This window comes from Anabrus simplex, chromosome 3 (genome assembly GCF_040414725.1).
Source record: "Anabrus simplex isolate iqAnaSimp1 chromosome 3, ASM4041472v1, whole genome shotgun sequence".
Classification (NCBI taxonomy): domain Eukaryota; kingdom Metazoa; phylum Arthropoda; class Insecta; order Orthoptera; family Tettigoniidae; genus Anabrus; species Anabrus simplex.
Window position 1 is genome coordinate 335,459,002 of NC_090267.1, and position 16,437 is coordinate 335,475,438.

The following is a 16,437-nucleotide window of genomic DNA, read 5'->3' on the forward strand; positions in this document are numbered from 1 at the left end:
CGTTACTTTTTGTTACCTCTTTAACGTCGCCTTCGTTTTCGAAGGGAGATGGCCTCAACTGGGAAGGAAGCGACCGTGGGCTTAATTAAAGTACATCCCCGTCTCTTGCCCTGTATGAAAATGGGAAACTTAGGGAAAACCATTATGAAGGCTGCCAAAGGTAGGCCCTCAATCTACAGTCACTCAAGAAAAAACTTACACGATCGAACCGCGTAGCTAACTCGCTTGATTATAATATTATTAATATGAAACAATAGCTACTGCCGCGCTATTCATTCCTTTCTCTATAAACTGTACAATCAGAATACAAAATCTAGATCATTTAAGGCCTACTAAACAGTCTTAACTTTCGCACTAGACCTGAAGTTCCCTCGAAACAAATACAGTACAATCGCATTGCACTTGCCACTAGTCTAATTCTAACACACATCCTGAAAACGATTTCTAAAGACTCTTTCAGAAAACGTCCACGGGTACTCTTCCATTCTTTCTTTTACTGAATAATACAAAGACCATTTAGTGTATAACACTGCTACAATGGAACATATCCCACTTCGAAGTCAGGAAAGGACGATATTGTTGACACAGATGAAAGTGCCACACGGCATCTAGTGGGAAAGCACAATAGTGTTGATATCGTTGAAAGCACCTTACAACATCTAGTGGGAAAGCACAATAGTGTTGATATCGTTGAAAGTACCTTACAACATCTAGTGGGAAAGCACAATAGTGTTGATATCGTTGAAAGTACCTTACAACATCTAGTGGGAAAGCACAATAGTGTTGATATCGTTGAAAGTACCTTACAACATCTAGTGGGAAAGCACAATAGTGTTGATATCGTTGAAAGTACCTTACAACATCTAGTGGGAAAGCACAATAGTGTTGATATCGTTGAAAGTACCTTACAACATCTAGTGGGAAAGCACAATAGTGTTGATATCGTTGAAAGTACCTTACAACATCTAGTGGGAAAGCACAATAGTGTTGATATCGTTGAAAGTACCTTACAACATCTAGTGGGAAAGCACAATAGTGTTGATATCGTTGAAAGTACCTTACAACATCTAGTGGGAAAGCGCAATAGTGTTGATATCGTTGAAAGTACCTTACAACATCTAGTGGGAAATCATAATTGTAGATATCTTTGAAAGTACCTTACAACATTTGGTGGGATATCAATATTGTTGATATGGTTGGTTACCGAGCACGATAGTTGCAGTCGCTTAAGTGCGGCCAATATCCAGTAATTGGTTGATACTGAGTTCGAGCCCCACTGTCGGCAGCCCTGAAGATGATTTTCCGTGGTTTCCCATTTTCACACCAGGCAAATGCCGGGGCTGTACCTTAATTAAGGCCACGGCCGTTTCTTTCCACTTCCTGGGCCTTTCCTATCCCATCGTCGCCGTAAGACATATCTGTGTTCTGTGTCGGTGCGACGTAAAGCAAATAGCAAAAAAGAAAAAAATCGCTGGAAGCACCTTACAACATCTAGGGGAAATCAACATTGTTGATATCATTGAAAGTGCCACACAATATCTAGTGGGAAAACACAATATTGTCGATATCATTGAGAGTGCCACACAATATCTAGTGGGAAAACACAATATTGTCGATATCATTGAGAGTGCCACACAACATCAAATGGGAAAGTAAGTTACAATATTGCTGACGTCATTGAAAATGCCACACAATCTCTGATAGGAAAGCAAAATATTGTTGATATCGCTCAAAATGTCAGAGCATCTAGTGAGAAAACACATTATTGTTGATTAAGTGCTATGCAATATCTGGTTTGAAAACCAATATTGTCGATATCGTTGAAAGTGTCACATAACATCTAGTGGGAAAGTATAATTTTTTGTGACCGTTGAATGTGCCACACAAAATCGAAAGGAAATAATAATATTGTTGATATCGTTCGAAGTTGCACAGAGCATCTAGTGAGAAAGCATAATATTGTTGATAAAGTGCCACACAACAGGGTCAGGTCCACTTGTGCGACGCAGATTGCGACTCTTATAGGGTGCGTGAAAAGCGGAAAACAAAATACTGTACACAAGGTTTGACAACAATATTTCCAACTTATCAATGAATCAACAACTCCATGATTAAGGCCAGCTTAGTGAGTTATTCAACGGAAAGTCACGTGAGTAAGCGCGGGAAAGCGTACCGTAGTAAGTCGATAAACAGTATTCAGGACACTGTCGGGTTCATGAAAGTAGTTTCTTGCTGCGTAGTGTCAGTTGCCCGACCTATTTCTTCCATTTCACAAGAACAGTGCATTATGAGCCAGAGATAAACAAACCTGACATTACTTCTCCAAAATATGGGTACGCAATGTTCTACAGTCAACCACAATCGACGGATATTACGAAGAGACTTTGTTTAGTCCTTGGTTAAAATATGACAGTGTGATCGCTTAACTCACGAACGCAATCAATCAGTCGTAGAATTTCATCAGCACTATGGAAATATTCAGCTTCACGCTATATGTAATAGATTATTGAGTACATGATCAGCTGAACAACCCAAACAGACTAAAGGCCGACAAAATCCAGGGCATTATGGGAACAAATGTTACGCAGCGATCATATTCTCATACAATTCGGTATGACCGGCCAGGTCGTATTATCGTAGCGTTATACCTATACGTTAGTGTCCATTTTCTTTGCTCTCTGCGAGCGTTGTTGCCAGCTTTACTTATTGTTAGTTCGAAAACGAACAAAGCACAAAGCGCTGCGCTGCGTTTTCATTTCTGGTTCAGCATTAAGTTTATATACCTGCCAACGCATCACTCTACAACTTCTTTCTCTCCCATTCCAAGAGTATTAACTAACAACTTTACACACGTCTATTAAGACTGATAATACTGTAATTAGAACGGCTGCCATTTCTCGAACATCATCTTTGTTATTAACATAACAACGACTATAAACAAGGAAAGCGTAAAGGGAACTCGATGAAATAGCAGTAAGTGAGAGAAAACGCCGATCTTACGCAAAATAGTGAGAGTTACTGGTTGCAGACTAGCCAATCGATGTAATTCGGCTCAATTAATTCCAGATCAGGAGCCATCTCAGCTGTCCTATACTCTCCTCTCATTCCAGATAAGAAATAAATTCTTCTCTTGCAGAGTTTTCTGCCATAAGATTGACTATTCTCAGCAACTGAACGTGCTGAAATGGCTACCGAGATTGCCTGATCGCTTAAACCTCGATTTCTTCCATTGGGAATATATCAAACAGTTCATGTATGACAACAGTGAATCAGCGAGTGTAAGAACTCTTGTCACATTGGAACCGTTCATGGCATGTAGGAGACTTCGAACGTACGACAGTCAATGCTTCCGATGAAGTAAGCTCGTAGTCGCACCTTGGCAGTGTATGTCAATAAACAGATGATCTGAGCTTTTTATTCCCCTCCTACCAACAACTTTGAAAAATCTCGTAGTACCAAAAGTTGACTTCAGTTTATTTACGTTCTTTCACATAACATGATAGTCTTGATAGTCTCTGTCCTCTGTATAAATTTATACCGATAATTTTGCAACAATCTGTTCAAATGCAGGTACACAGTGACTTAAGATTCATTGTGCAGAACACATCCTACAGTAATTATACAATGACAGCAGTGAAAGTAAAGAACGGATAAAGATACTCTTACCTCAAAGATGGTTCTTCCAGCAGCTGACGGTGTTGACAAAATAACTAACACAAAAGACAGGGTTAACTAAGAGAGTCTACGACGAGAAATAAAATTACAAAGAGTAAGAATAAGGTTGGAAGGTAGACACCGATAATCCAGAAGCAGGAGAAATTACGGGACACCATGTCAGTAAAGGAACTAACAAGAAGGAAGAGCACAAATACGAGGAATAGCAAGAAGAATACAGCCATAGCCATGCCTTGACCCGTGGACGACCACTACTAGAGTAGGGTACGGGAGGGTGAGGTGGAATAGACCGTGCGTCACGTCATGAACATTAACTGCACGTCAGTTCGTCAGCTGAGCGGCCTCCACTCAAAGTTATTAGTGTGCTCAATAACAAACTCTAGTTCTCAAGCTCAGCTCTGTTAACCAGTTCGTCACTTTACGACGTACTCTCCCCCGACACCTCAATTATTAATATTCTTACTTTAAATATCTATGTAAATAATTGGGTAGCGCTAAAATATAGGTGCGCGAGCCAAGACAGCAGAAGGCCCCACGGAGTGACATGACAGTACGGCTGTTTTGTTACTAGTGCGTTTACCAGCTACTGTTGACTTTGTTGAAGTCAGGATTAAACTCAATAGATGAAGGTGTTCGCATAAACTGACTTCGGTGGTGGGGGTCATATGAGGGGAAAGTTGCCTAGGGGAATGATGAACTCGGTTGTGGAACTTAAGAAGTAAAGGGAGACCAAGATGACGATGATTAGATTCAGTTTCTAATGATTTAAAAATAAGAAGTACGGACCTAAACGTGGCCACACAACTAGTTACGAATAGAGGATTACGGAGGTGTTTAGTTCATTCACAGAGGCTTGCAGATTAAGCGCTAAAAGACATGCCAATCTATAATGAAGATGTATAATAATAATAATAATAATAATAATAATAATAATAATAATAATAATAATAATAATAATAATAATAATAATAATAATAATAATAATAATATCATTTTACGACTGACTAACAACTTTTACGGTCTTCTGTAGAAGCCGAGATGCCGAAATTTTGTCCCACAGGAGTTCTTTTCCGTGCTTGTAAATCTACCGAAACGAGACTGACTTATCTGAGCAACTTCAAATACCACCGAACTGAGCCGGGATCGAACCCGTCAACTTCTGGACGACACTTCGAAGTTCATTGTACCGGTTATATAGGCAGTAAATATTGTGTTTGTGCAATATGGCCGAATTATTTTTGAGTTCCTAGACGCATTAGTAACATGCCGTACTATAAACTGAATAATAATAATAATAATAATAATAATAATAATAATAATAATAATAATAATAATAATAATAATAATAATAATAATAGTTGTGTGGCCTCCAATACCGGGTTGGAAGGCCTTTTAAAGGCGTGCCATTTTGGCAGCCTAATTGAGAATGTCAACCTTCCAGTTGTGCTAATATCTAGGAACGAAGCGATCATGTAGTGGACGGTTTCTAATATTGAGTTAATTAAGTCGAGTGGACCTAGAGTGTGCCAGAACAAGCGTTAACATACAGATGATTATGGCTTGGTGTGCCAAAATGCGTTCCTGTCCTTCAAAATTCGGCTCCAACTATGGAGATTTAACTTATGAACGTGGGACTATGAGTTAAACTACCTGTCTCTGTTCCATAGAGGCGGTTTTATCCCAGATCATGCATCTGATTAAAACTACTTAAATGTGAGCGGAGTTAGTGATTATCGTCTGCTTATTATATACCTACCGAGCGAAATTTCCATCATAAGTCAAAGAAAGGTTAAGATGTGAGATAGATTACTGGTCTGCTTACAATATACTTACCGAGTGAAACTTTCCCTCTCGTCAATGAAATGATAATATATGAGATATATTATTGGTGCGATTACAAATTTTCACAATTGGTTAGTGATAGGTTAGGATGTGATTTAGGTTATTGGTCTGCTTATGGTATAGGTTACACACCGAGCGAAATTTTCACCATTGAGATGTAAACCAGATGAGACTGGTCTGCTTATAATACACATAGCGAACGAAATTTTCACGCTGATCAGTCATAAGATAAGACGTGAGATAAGTTTTACAAATTGTTACAATTGGTCAGTGATTAATAGCATATATAGGCCTACCAAGCGAAATTCTCATCATTGGTTACAGACAGGATGAGATATGTACCACCAGGAGCGGTAAAGGTGTGCTCGGTTCATTCGGAAGGACGTGGGTTCGAAACCACTTCAGCAAGTAAAGAACGAGATTCTGACTTTTGGAACAGCACATGACCAAGAGATTCACTCAAGCTACACCCGAAATGAATAACAGGTTAATTCCTGGGGGCAAATGTGGACGGGCATGTGACTAATCACTCTATCCCACATAGTGCCGAAGTTACAGATAGTGAAAGCCTTTACTCTCCACACCTTCAAGAGGCTTCATGGTCTGTATGAAGATGGTTTTGCTTGCTTGTTCGCTCGCTACCTTCCTAGCAACAAAGGCCCTCTCGAGTAGGCATCATGCCCAGAGCATGATGATAAGGGTTATTTGGAATTTTGTTTTTTGTTTGAATTCAGTCTAATGCTTGGGAATTAAAAGAACAACAGATTTTTCTTTTTACCGTCGAACCTTAATACAATTGTCGGATATTCGAGCAGAAACAACCACCCATTGCCTGTGATCCACTTGTCGTAGAACACTTTGTGGGGATTCTCCATCCTCCCTTCTTTCTGCCTTTCTTGTCAAGTAGCACTACTGATGAGAACCCTACTCTCCCTTCTGTTCCATTTCCTGCACCTTGCTGAGGATCTACTGGGCTCAAATTACACCCCTGTGGTTATGTTCTCTGACCGCGAAGGGAACTTCTAAGTCTTTCAATTCCTGCTCGGGAATACGTCGCACGACACAGACAGGTCTTAAGCCTATGTCGACAATGAGATAGGAAAGGAAGCGACCGTACCCTTAATTAAGGTACAGCCCCAGCATTTGCCTGGTGTGAAAATGGGAAAACACGCAAAACCACCTTCAGGGCTGTCGACAGGGGGGTTCGAACCCACTATCTCCCGAATGCGAGCTCACAGCTATGTGACAGAAACCACGCAGCCACTCGCTCGGTAAGTAGGTATGGTTATTGAACAAAGAAGATACTAAACCGCAATTAATAATAATAATAATAATAATAATAATAATAATAATAATAATAATCTTCCTCTGCCGTTTTCCAACACCTTGATGGCGTAGGGGGTGCGAACTGGTTCGCATATGGTGCCTTGGTGTTGTTCTACGGCCGAATGCCCTTCCTGACCCAACCCTATATGGAATACTGCAAGTTTCTGTGGTGTTTGGTAGGGTTATATGTTGTGTGTAAATGAAGAGGTGCATCTTAAGACAAACACCCACTCGCAGAGGAATTAATCAGGATTCTCCGAATCAAAGGTTGCGGCACTGCTCGTTAAGCCGAGCATTCAGGGGAATAATAATAATAATAATAATAATAATAATAATAATAATAATAATAATAATAATAATAATAATAATAATAATAATAATAAACAACTTTTTAGCGTTCGTAGACTTCCTGGTTCATGTCTGGAGACACTGGAGCTCTACTTGGTTAGCGTGACGGTATCTTCAGCTGTATATTTAGGTCTTCTTGACCGGGTCCGGTGTCTCCTATATCAGATAGCTTCCAGGTTGGTTGTGCCTCAGTAGAATGCTACAGTCAATGCCCCTAGATTAAAGACTGGGAACTAATATTAGATACTGCTGTCGAATTGATACCTGATTTACTAAGATTCTTAAATGCAGACATGAACCTTATACTGTACCGTAATAAGGTACTGATTTGTTCGCGTTTTTGTCCCATTTGCCACACCTACATTTGGTAAATTATATCGTTAGGGCATCAATAATAATAATAATAATAATAATAATAATAATAATAATAATAATAATAATAATAATAATAATAATAATAAAATAATGATAATAATAATAAAAATAATCATGTGTTTCTTTTGCTACTTGTTTAACGTTGCACTAACGCGGATACGTTTTTCACGACGACGTGGTAGAACTGGGAAGGTAGAGGTCATAGTGTCAATTAAGGTATAACTCCTGCATGAGACAGGTGTAAAAATGGAATACTACAGGAACCATCTTCAGGTTTGATGACATTCGCTTCTATGACCCGTACAGCGAAGCTATTTCTCTCTGTGGATGTGTTCTTTCACGAATCAATGACTCTACTGACCGGAGTCTCGCACATTTAAAGACTGGCCGATGACCTAGCTGTTAGACCCCTTTAAACAACAAAGATCATCATCACATTTGAACACTCGTATATGGCAAAATATTCTGCTAGGATTCAGTAAGTAAGTTGGAGGTGACCGCCAAAGCAACTGAATAACGTAGCTAGTCCGTTAGGCCGGTCCATCTCCCCTTTAGGCGTTGAATTGCTGTCTACGAAGTGGTCTGTGCTTATGAACGGGAGAAGCGAGGAAAGTGTGAGAGCTACTTTCCCTATATCTTTCTACAAGATATAAGCTACTTACCTAAGAATATGTCGTCGTCATCGACGCCAGCGTTGGCTGTAAGCGCGGCCATTCCTTGACAAAGTGCTAGGAGTGTGAAGTAGGGACTTCGAGTATCTGCCAAACTCAACTGCAGACTGAGAGGCGAAGATCGACTGACTATCTCGCCACACAACATCCCGCGCAACCACTACTGCTTACCTGCAACAGAAAAAACAGGAAATGCTGTTGACATCAGCACATATCTACAAACAAGGTAATACACTTCAAAGAATGCCCACTTCTATAGATAAAGAGTTAGAGCTATTATAGTTCGATAAGGCGCTGTACTCGTCGTTGATCGGTTAGACTTCTACAACTGCACCAGCACTGTCATCGGGTGGCGGCAGTACAGCCAGAGTAATCGCTCAATCGGTGTAAGTGTTCTAAAACACGTGCTTTAACAAGTAACACGTAATTTACTGGAGAACTATTAGTCACAAAGGAAATTCATATGAACTCTTTTTGGAAAACTGAATTTTTAGTCCACAAACTCGGCTTCATTTTCTTATAGGACCAATCATTTGCTCAATACTTTGGTTTCTAGCGAATAAAACATGCGTAAGTTCATATCCCCATACTGAAAATGAAAATCTACAGCCTGCTTCCAGTCATTCGACCGGGCCAGGAACGGAATGAATGAATGAATGAAGCCCCATCTAGCGGCGAGGATAGGAATTGTGCCAGCTGCCCAAGCCTGTCGCACTCCTCTGGGGCAATATTATTAATGACTGACAGATGAAATGATATTGGAGAGTGTTGCTGGAATGAAATATGACAGGGAAAACCGGAGTATACGGAGAAAAACCTGTCCCACCTCAGCTTTGTCCAGCACAAATCTCACATGGAGTGATCGGGATTTGAACCACGAAACCCAGCGGTGAGAGGCCGGCGAGCTACCGCCTGAGCCACGGAGGCTCCATAACCACATATTACAGGTCGCTATTTTGAAACAGTTACTCACTGAACAGATATGAGATATAACCATAACAATTTTCAGCTCAATTCGTTGTATACTTTTAGCTTGACTGAATGAGAAAGAAACAAACACTGTCCCAGTTTAAGCTGTTATGCGATTTTTTGAAAATATATTTCCGAATAATATGTTTTCAATTCAATATTTTGAAATAAAACTTAGTTATTCATGTGATAGTTCCTTCTGAAAATGCTCGTCTATAATTTTATAAAACTACACCAGCGGTTTAGACGTGATGCCTTTTCGAAAGCCAGAAAGACGGGAAGAAGTCATTTTACTTTGATATAGGCCCATAGAGAGATATTCATAAGAAGGAACATAATACACATGACGCGACAGTTAAACGGTTGCGCTGCATTTCAGAATCGAGTCGACTGATTTAAAAATTAACTTCCATGCGCTGTTCCATAGCTTGCACAGATTTTGATCCATGTACTGTTTCAATTCACAAATAGTTATCACTCAACGCTAATTGAAATGGTGGTGTTATTTGGGTCATCAATCCACAGACTGGTTTGATGCAGCTCTCAATGCACCCTATCCTGTGCTAACCTTTCAATTTCTACTTAACTACTGCATCCTGCATCTACTCCAATCTGTTTGTCATATTCACACCTTGGTCTACCTCTACCGTTCTTACCACCTACACTTCCCTCAAAAACCTATGAACGAGTTTGGGGTGTGCTAAGATGTATCCTATCATTCTATCTCTTCTTCTGGTCAAACTTCAGCAAATCGTTCTCATTTAACATATTGGATTCAGCATCTCTTCATTCGTGAATAATAATAATAATAATAATAATAATAATAATAATAATAATAATAATAATAATAATAATAATAATAATAATAACCAGTACACGCTGATTCCCTTTTTCATGATTATTCCTGCTTTTTTTCAATTACCTAGGGTCGGCAAATATACGGATTTCGCCCAGTTTTATCGCCGGATGACTTTCCTTACGCCACCCCTGTGTGCAGGGATGTATTCACTACTACCTGGTCAGAGAGAGAGTATTGCCCACTAGGTGGCTCGCCCCACCCCTAAAAAAAATTCGTGTGGCTATTTCTAGCCGAGTGCAGCCCTTGTAAGGCAGACCCTCCGATGAGGGTGGGCAGCATCTGCCATGAGTAGGTAACTGCGTGTTATTGTGGTGGAGGATAGTGTTATATGTCGTGTGTGAGTTTCACGGATGTTGGGGACAGCACAAACACCCAGCCCCCGGGCCACTGGAATTAACCAATGAAGGTTAAAATCCCCGACCCGGCCGGGAATCAAACCCGGGGCCCTCTGAACCGAAGGCCAGTACGCTGACCATTCAGCCATCGAGTCGGACGCCCCACCCCTTCAAGACAGAGAATGAAAGCGTCCTTGTATGCATGTCACTATTGCTTGTGGTGTGTAGTGTGATGTGTGCTGTATGTATAGTCTCTTCCATTAAAGCACATACACCAGGGGTACCACCTTACTCTTTACTCCCTGTTGATACAGAAGTTAGTGATTTATAGTTATTTTCTTACTGTTCGGTTCGATTCAGTGTCACTAACCATACAGTTTAGGGACCCTACCTGCCGATATGTCTTACAGTTACTGTTCATCTTACAGGTTGGCACTATGTAGTCATGACCTTTCTTTATATAACTTGCGAGATTAAAGGTACTGCAACTGCCGTGTTGCGAAAATTCACTACTATTACATTTGCGGGTATAAGTAAAGCATATTTTCTTTTTCTGTAGGATTGTATATCTATGCGGATAATACCAGGTTAGAATTGTGGTATGCTCGAGTAGTGCATTTAATAACGTAGTTGATATTAAATGATGAACGCAGCATTTTATTAATATGGTCTTATTTCGACCGATTCTTATGTATGGAACTCAGTTAGGATGTATAGGAAGCAAGAAAAATCTGCAATAACTCCTCCGAAAAGAACAGCATTGTTACCTCCTCTATAAAGATCAATTCATTTTTTTTCTTTCTTTACGTCGCTGCGACACAGAGACGTCTTTTAGCGACGATGGGATAAGAAAGGCTTAGGAATGGGAAGGAAGCGGCCGTGGCCTTAATTAAGGTAAAGCCCCAGAATTTGCCTGGTGTGAAAATGGGAAACCACGGAAAACATCTTCAGGGCTGCCGACAGAGGGGTTCGAACCCACTATCTCCTGAATGCAAGCTCACAGCTGCGCAACTCTAACCGCACGGCCAACTCGCCCAGTTCAATTCAGTTCAAATGGAAGGAAATTTCGTTATCAACTTGACAACTTAACTTAACCTTGTCTTGTCTCGACTTGGGTACGGTTTGCAGACTTAACCTTTGTGTATTCTGTTTGACTTAAGGCAATATACACTGACTGACAGAGCAAATGCAACACCAAGAAGGAGTGGTCAGAACTTTATGCCAATTGCAGGGTAGACTGACGTCACTGAGGTATGTTCATGATGTGAAATGCGCCGCTGTGCTGCGCACGTAGCGAACGATAAATGGGACACGGCGTTGGCGAATGGCCCACTTCGTACCGTGATTTCTCAGCCGACAGTCATTGTAGAACGTGTTGTCGTGTGCCACAGGACACGTGTATAGCTAAGAATGCCAGGCCGCCGTCAACGGAGGCATTTCCAGCAGACAGACGACTTTACGAGGGGTATGGTGATCCGGCTGAGAAGGGCAGGTTGGTCGCTTCGTCAAATCGCAGCCGATACCCATAGGGATGTGTCCACGGCGCAGCGCCTGTGGCGAAGATGGTTGGCGCAGGGACATGTGGCACGTGCGACGGGGCCAGGCGCAGCCCGAGTGACGTCAGCACGCGAGGATCGGCGCATCCGCCGCCAAGCGGTGGCAGCCCCGCACGCCACGTCAACCGCCATTCTTCAGCATGTGCAAGACATCCTGGCTGTTCCAATATCGACCAGAACAATTTCCCGTCGATTGGTTGAAGGAGGCCTGCACTCCCGGCGTCCGCTCAGAAGACTACCATTGACTCCACAGCATAGACGTGCACGCCTGGCATGGTGCCGGGCTAGAGCGACTTGGATGAGGAAATGGCGGAACGTCGTGTTCTCCGATGAGTCACGCTTCTGTTCTGTCAGTGATAGTCACCGCAGACGAGTGTGGCGTCGGCGTGGAGAAAGGTCAAATCCGGCAGTAACTGTGGAGCGCCCTACCGCTAGACAACGCGGCATCATGGTTTGGATGGTTTGGGGCGCTATTGCGTATGATTCCACGTCACCCACCCACACACTGCTCGCATCTCCCAACAGGCTCTACGAGGTGTACAGATGCTTCCGTGGCCAGCGTACTCTCCGGATCTCTCACCAATCGAACACGTGTGGGATCTCATTGGACGCCGTTTGCAAACTCTGCCCCAGCCTCGTACGGACGACCAACTGTGGCAAATGGTTGACAGACAGAGAATGGAGAACCATCCCTCAGGACACCATCCGCACTCTTATTGACTCTGTACCTCGACGTGTTTCTGCGTGCATCGCCGCTCGCGATAGTCCTACATCCTACTGAGTCGATGCCGTGCGCACTGTGTAACCTGCATATCGGTTTGAAATAAACATCAATTATTCGTCCGTGCCGTCCCGGTTTTTTCCCCAACTTTCATCCCTTTCGAACCACTCCTTCTTGGTGTTGCATTTGCTCTGTCAGTCAGTGTATTTGCTTGTGTGTATTATTACAGCGCGGTTTTACTTCAGTCCGGCAAGTAATAGCAAATTTCAAGAAGGGAGGTGAATTATTTAAACCAGGAAAACGCCGGAAGAATACGGTTATTAGTAACACGTATACCAAAATAAAGTCCGCCTCTGTGGTGTAGTGGTTAGCGTGATTAGCTGCCACCCCCGGAGGTCCGGGTTCGATTCCCGGCTCGGCCACGAAAATTTGAAAAGTGGTACTAGGGCTGGAACGGGGTCCACTCAGCCTCGGGAGGTCAACTGAGTAGAGGTGGGTTCGATTCCCACCTCAGCCATTCTCGAAGTGGTTTTCCGTGGTTTCCCACTTCTCCTCCAGGCGAATGCCGGGATGGTACCTAACTTAAGGCCACGGCCGCTTCCTTCCCTCTTCCTTGTCTATCCCTTCCAATCTTCCCATCCCCCTACAAGGCCCCTGTTCACCATAGCAGGTGAGGCCGCCTGGGCGAGGTACTGGTCATACTCCCCAGTTGTATCCCCCGACCAAGAGTCTGAAGCTCTAGGACACTGCCCTTGAGGCGGTAGAGGTGGGATCCCTCGCTGAGTCCGAGGAAAAAGCCGAACCTGGAGGGTAAACAGATGATGATGATGATGATGATATCAAAATAAAGGCAGAAATAAATAATATTAAATCGAATGAGGATGAGAGAGTGTGTTGATTTCTTAATTCCTCACTAAGCATGAAAAACGACTTAATCATGAATATCTTGATTTTTCACTTACCTAGGTAAGGAAACCTCCATTATTGATGCTTACATTGAGGTTAGTTTGTTGATGGCTACGTCTCGATTTTTCAATATGTGATGAGCCATTAAAAAAAGGAGAATAGGGCCGCGATATTTGCTTTTTCAGTTTAGAACCATACGTGCCGAGTACTATAGATGAACATGTGTATTAAGACGAACACACGCAAGCAGTCCCTGAGTCAGACGAATTAACCAGATGTGGTTAAAATTCCCGGCCCGTTCGGGAGTCGAACCCGGGAGACTCTGAACCGAATGCCGACACGCTGACCATTCGACCAACGAGCCGGAATAGTTGATTCCCTACCGTGTGTTCAAATAATACACAAGTATACAGATAATCTGTAGTCATTTAAGCACGATTTAGATAGGCTATTAGAAGTACCCACCACATCCCTCTGTAGATAAGGTTTACGATCAAATTTCCAGAATGGCGACGATCGCTTATTGTTTAGGGCACACACGACTTGAAACAATTTCGAACACAATTTACTCACTATTAACACACGAAACCTCACAACTTATGCTCTTGGTAAGCACAGGCCTTCTTGGTACACATTTGTAAGGGATAAATCTATCTTTAACCCTTTAACAGTATTTCTCATTGTATGGTGAATGCTGAGTATTGTAGAGTCCCAATATCCGGAAACCGGGAAAATCTACCCTCTACGACCTGGAGCCCTCTTCATGCCAATAAAAATTGTTCGCGAGCATACTTTTTTTTAAAATTCCAACCTTGTTTACGGACAGGAATAGTATTAAATAATAATGAGGAGTTCAAAAACACACGAAAACGGTTCAGTCGAAATTGGCAACAGATATCGGCATTCATGTCTCATTTAAACGACAAATACAATTAAACTTTCAAGATCACGATTTCTGTACTTTTTAAAGAAAATTAATTTTCATATGCGCCATGCTGACGCACACAGTTCGATCTGTCGGCATGCGTTCGAACGACCATTCCTGAATTCTGTCCCCTTCCTCGGCGATACTGAGAACGTTTGGAAGACTGAAATTTTACCGAACGAGTTGGCGTTGCGGTTAGCGGCGTGCAGCCGTGAGGTTGCATTCCGGAGATCGTGGGTTCGAACCCCAGCGTCAGCAGCCCTGAAGATGGTTTTCCGCGGTTTCCTATTTTCACACCAGACAAATGCTGGAGCTGTACATTAATTAAGGCCACGGCTGCTTCCTTTCCGCTCCTAGGCCTTTACTATCCCATCGTCGGCATAAGACCTGTATGTGTCGATGCGACGTAAAGCCAAATGAAAAGAAACCGATTGAAGTCGACACCAGAGATTTCAATGACGATGGTACTCATATCTGAACTGTTTTGTGAAGAATATCATTTTTAGTGGAGTATATGAATCATCAGTATGCTACATTTCTCCATCTATACGCACGAGATAGAACTGTTACCACTGAGTTTGGAGAGTAATATCTACTTACCAAATTTTAAGTGTGGATGTTTCGTTATAGGTACTTCATAAGTAGAAATTGATTTGGGCGAGGTGGCTTTCGCATGTTTGAATCGCTTGCGATAAATTGCCTCTCATTCAGCGAGAAGAGAATGTCACCACGTAGCAAAATCGACGGCATGTTTTAGCATAAGAATGGAAGAAATGTTGTTATTATTATGGCTTGGGCATACAGACACCGACATCTAACAACAATAATATACATTAACGTGTTCATTTCAAAGTTCCAATTATTCTTTATGTAGTAATTTCGACTGTCGGAGAGAGGCTAACATGCTAGTTACTCAATAAAAACGAACCGTATAAATTATTATTCTTATCCATCTTAACATGTCCGGGGAAAGAGCGCATAACCGCACTGGCACGAGAAACCTTAACCCCCCCACCCGCTCAACCACCACCGCCCCGCTGTGGAAGTGTTCGATACTGTTACATAGGGCCACCGCTAATCAATCAGCACTGACAAAGCCTACTGTATAGATGACTAAGCGTCCGCCATTCACCAACCCAGGACGAATTTCCAAATATCCCCAGACATCTTTGTTCCATACAAAGCCTGATATCGATATAAACTACGATTTGCGATCATTTGTGTCTCAAACATTTTTACATGATGAATTTTGCCAAGGGGTGATGAAGAAGAGATATATAAGTAATCACTCTAGCTCACCAGGATTATGTGATTCGAAATATGAAATATATTGAACCCATGATCTTTGTGCCCTAAGAACATTATGCATAAATCGACAATCACTTAAAAGTTGAATTCTTGATAGCATGGATTTGATACGTGACGAGGAGGTGATTACCTTCGGTCCCACGCTCTGGGGTACGTGACGTCAGCCACACGTGTCAACGGCGGAAGAATCTCAAGTCATTTTTGTGAACTATTTCAAAGCGCGTGTACATGGCGTGAACCAAGCCAAGTCAAAAAATATAGTGCCTATCAAAGGGAGGTCAATCATCTCACAAATCGAACCCGTAAAAAATTTTAAATGTCCATGAACACTACCGCCAGAAATGTAGCAAGCATGTAGTCACTTTCAAAACTCTTGAAATTACAGTTAAGGTAAGTCAGAAAATTTATAGAAATTTTCTTGGCGGCAAAGGGAGAGATCCGAAGAGAGGGGGTAACTGCTATAAATATGAAGGGACGCCATGACGAAGTCTCCTTCTCCGGCATTTGTGATACAAAGCGGACGAAAAATTGTTGAGCTGCTCTGCGAAATCAAACCAACGAAAGTAGACTGAGTTCAACTGCAGATTTTAGCCATTGCGGCTAAGTCTTGACTCCATGAGG

General features: G+C 42.1%; 1 long non-coding RNA gene across 1 annotated transcript in view; it reads right to left on the minus strand.

Annotated features, from left to right (window-relative positions):
- Nucleotides 1-8,291: 8,291 nt before the first annotated feature.
- Nucleotides 8,292-16,437, minus strand: part of LOC136866340 (uncharacterized) — a 604,033-nt gene continuing 595,887 nt past the window's right edge. Inside the window, exon 4 of the long non-coding RNA XR_010859530.2 lies at nucleotides 8,292-8,408. This is a non-coding gene — a long non-coding RNA (uncharacterized lncRNA). The remainder of the gene's footprint in view (nucleotides 8,409-16,437) is intronic.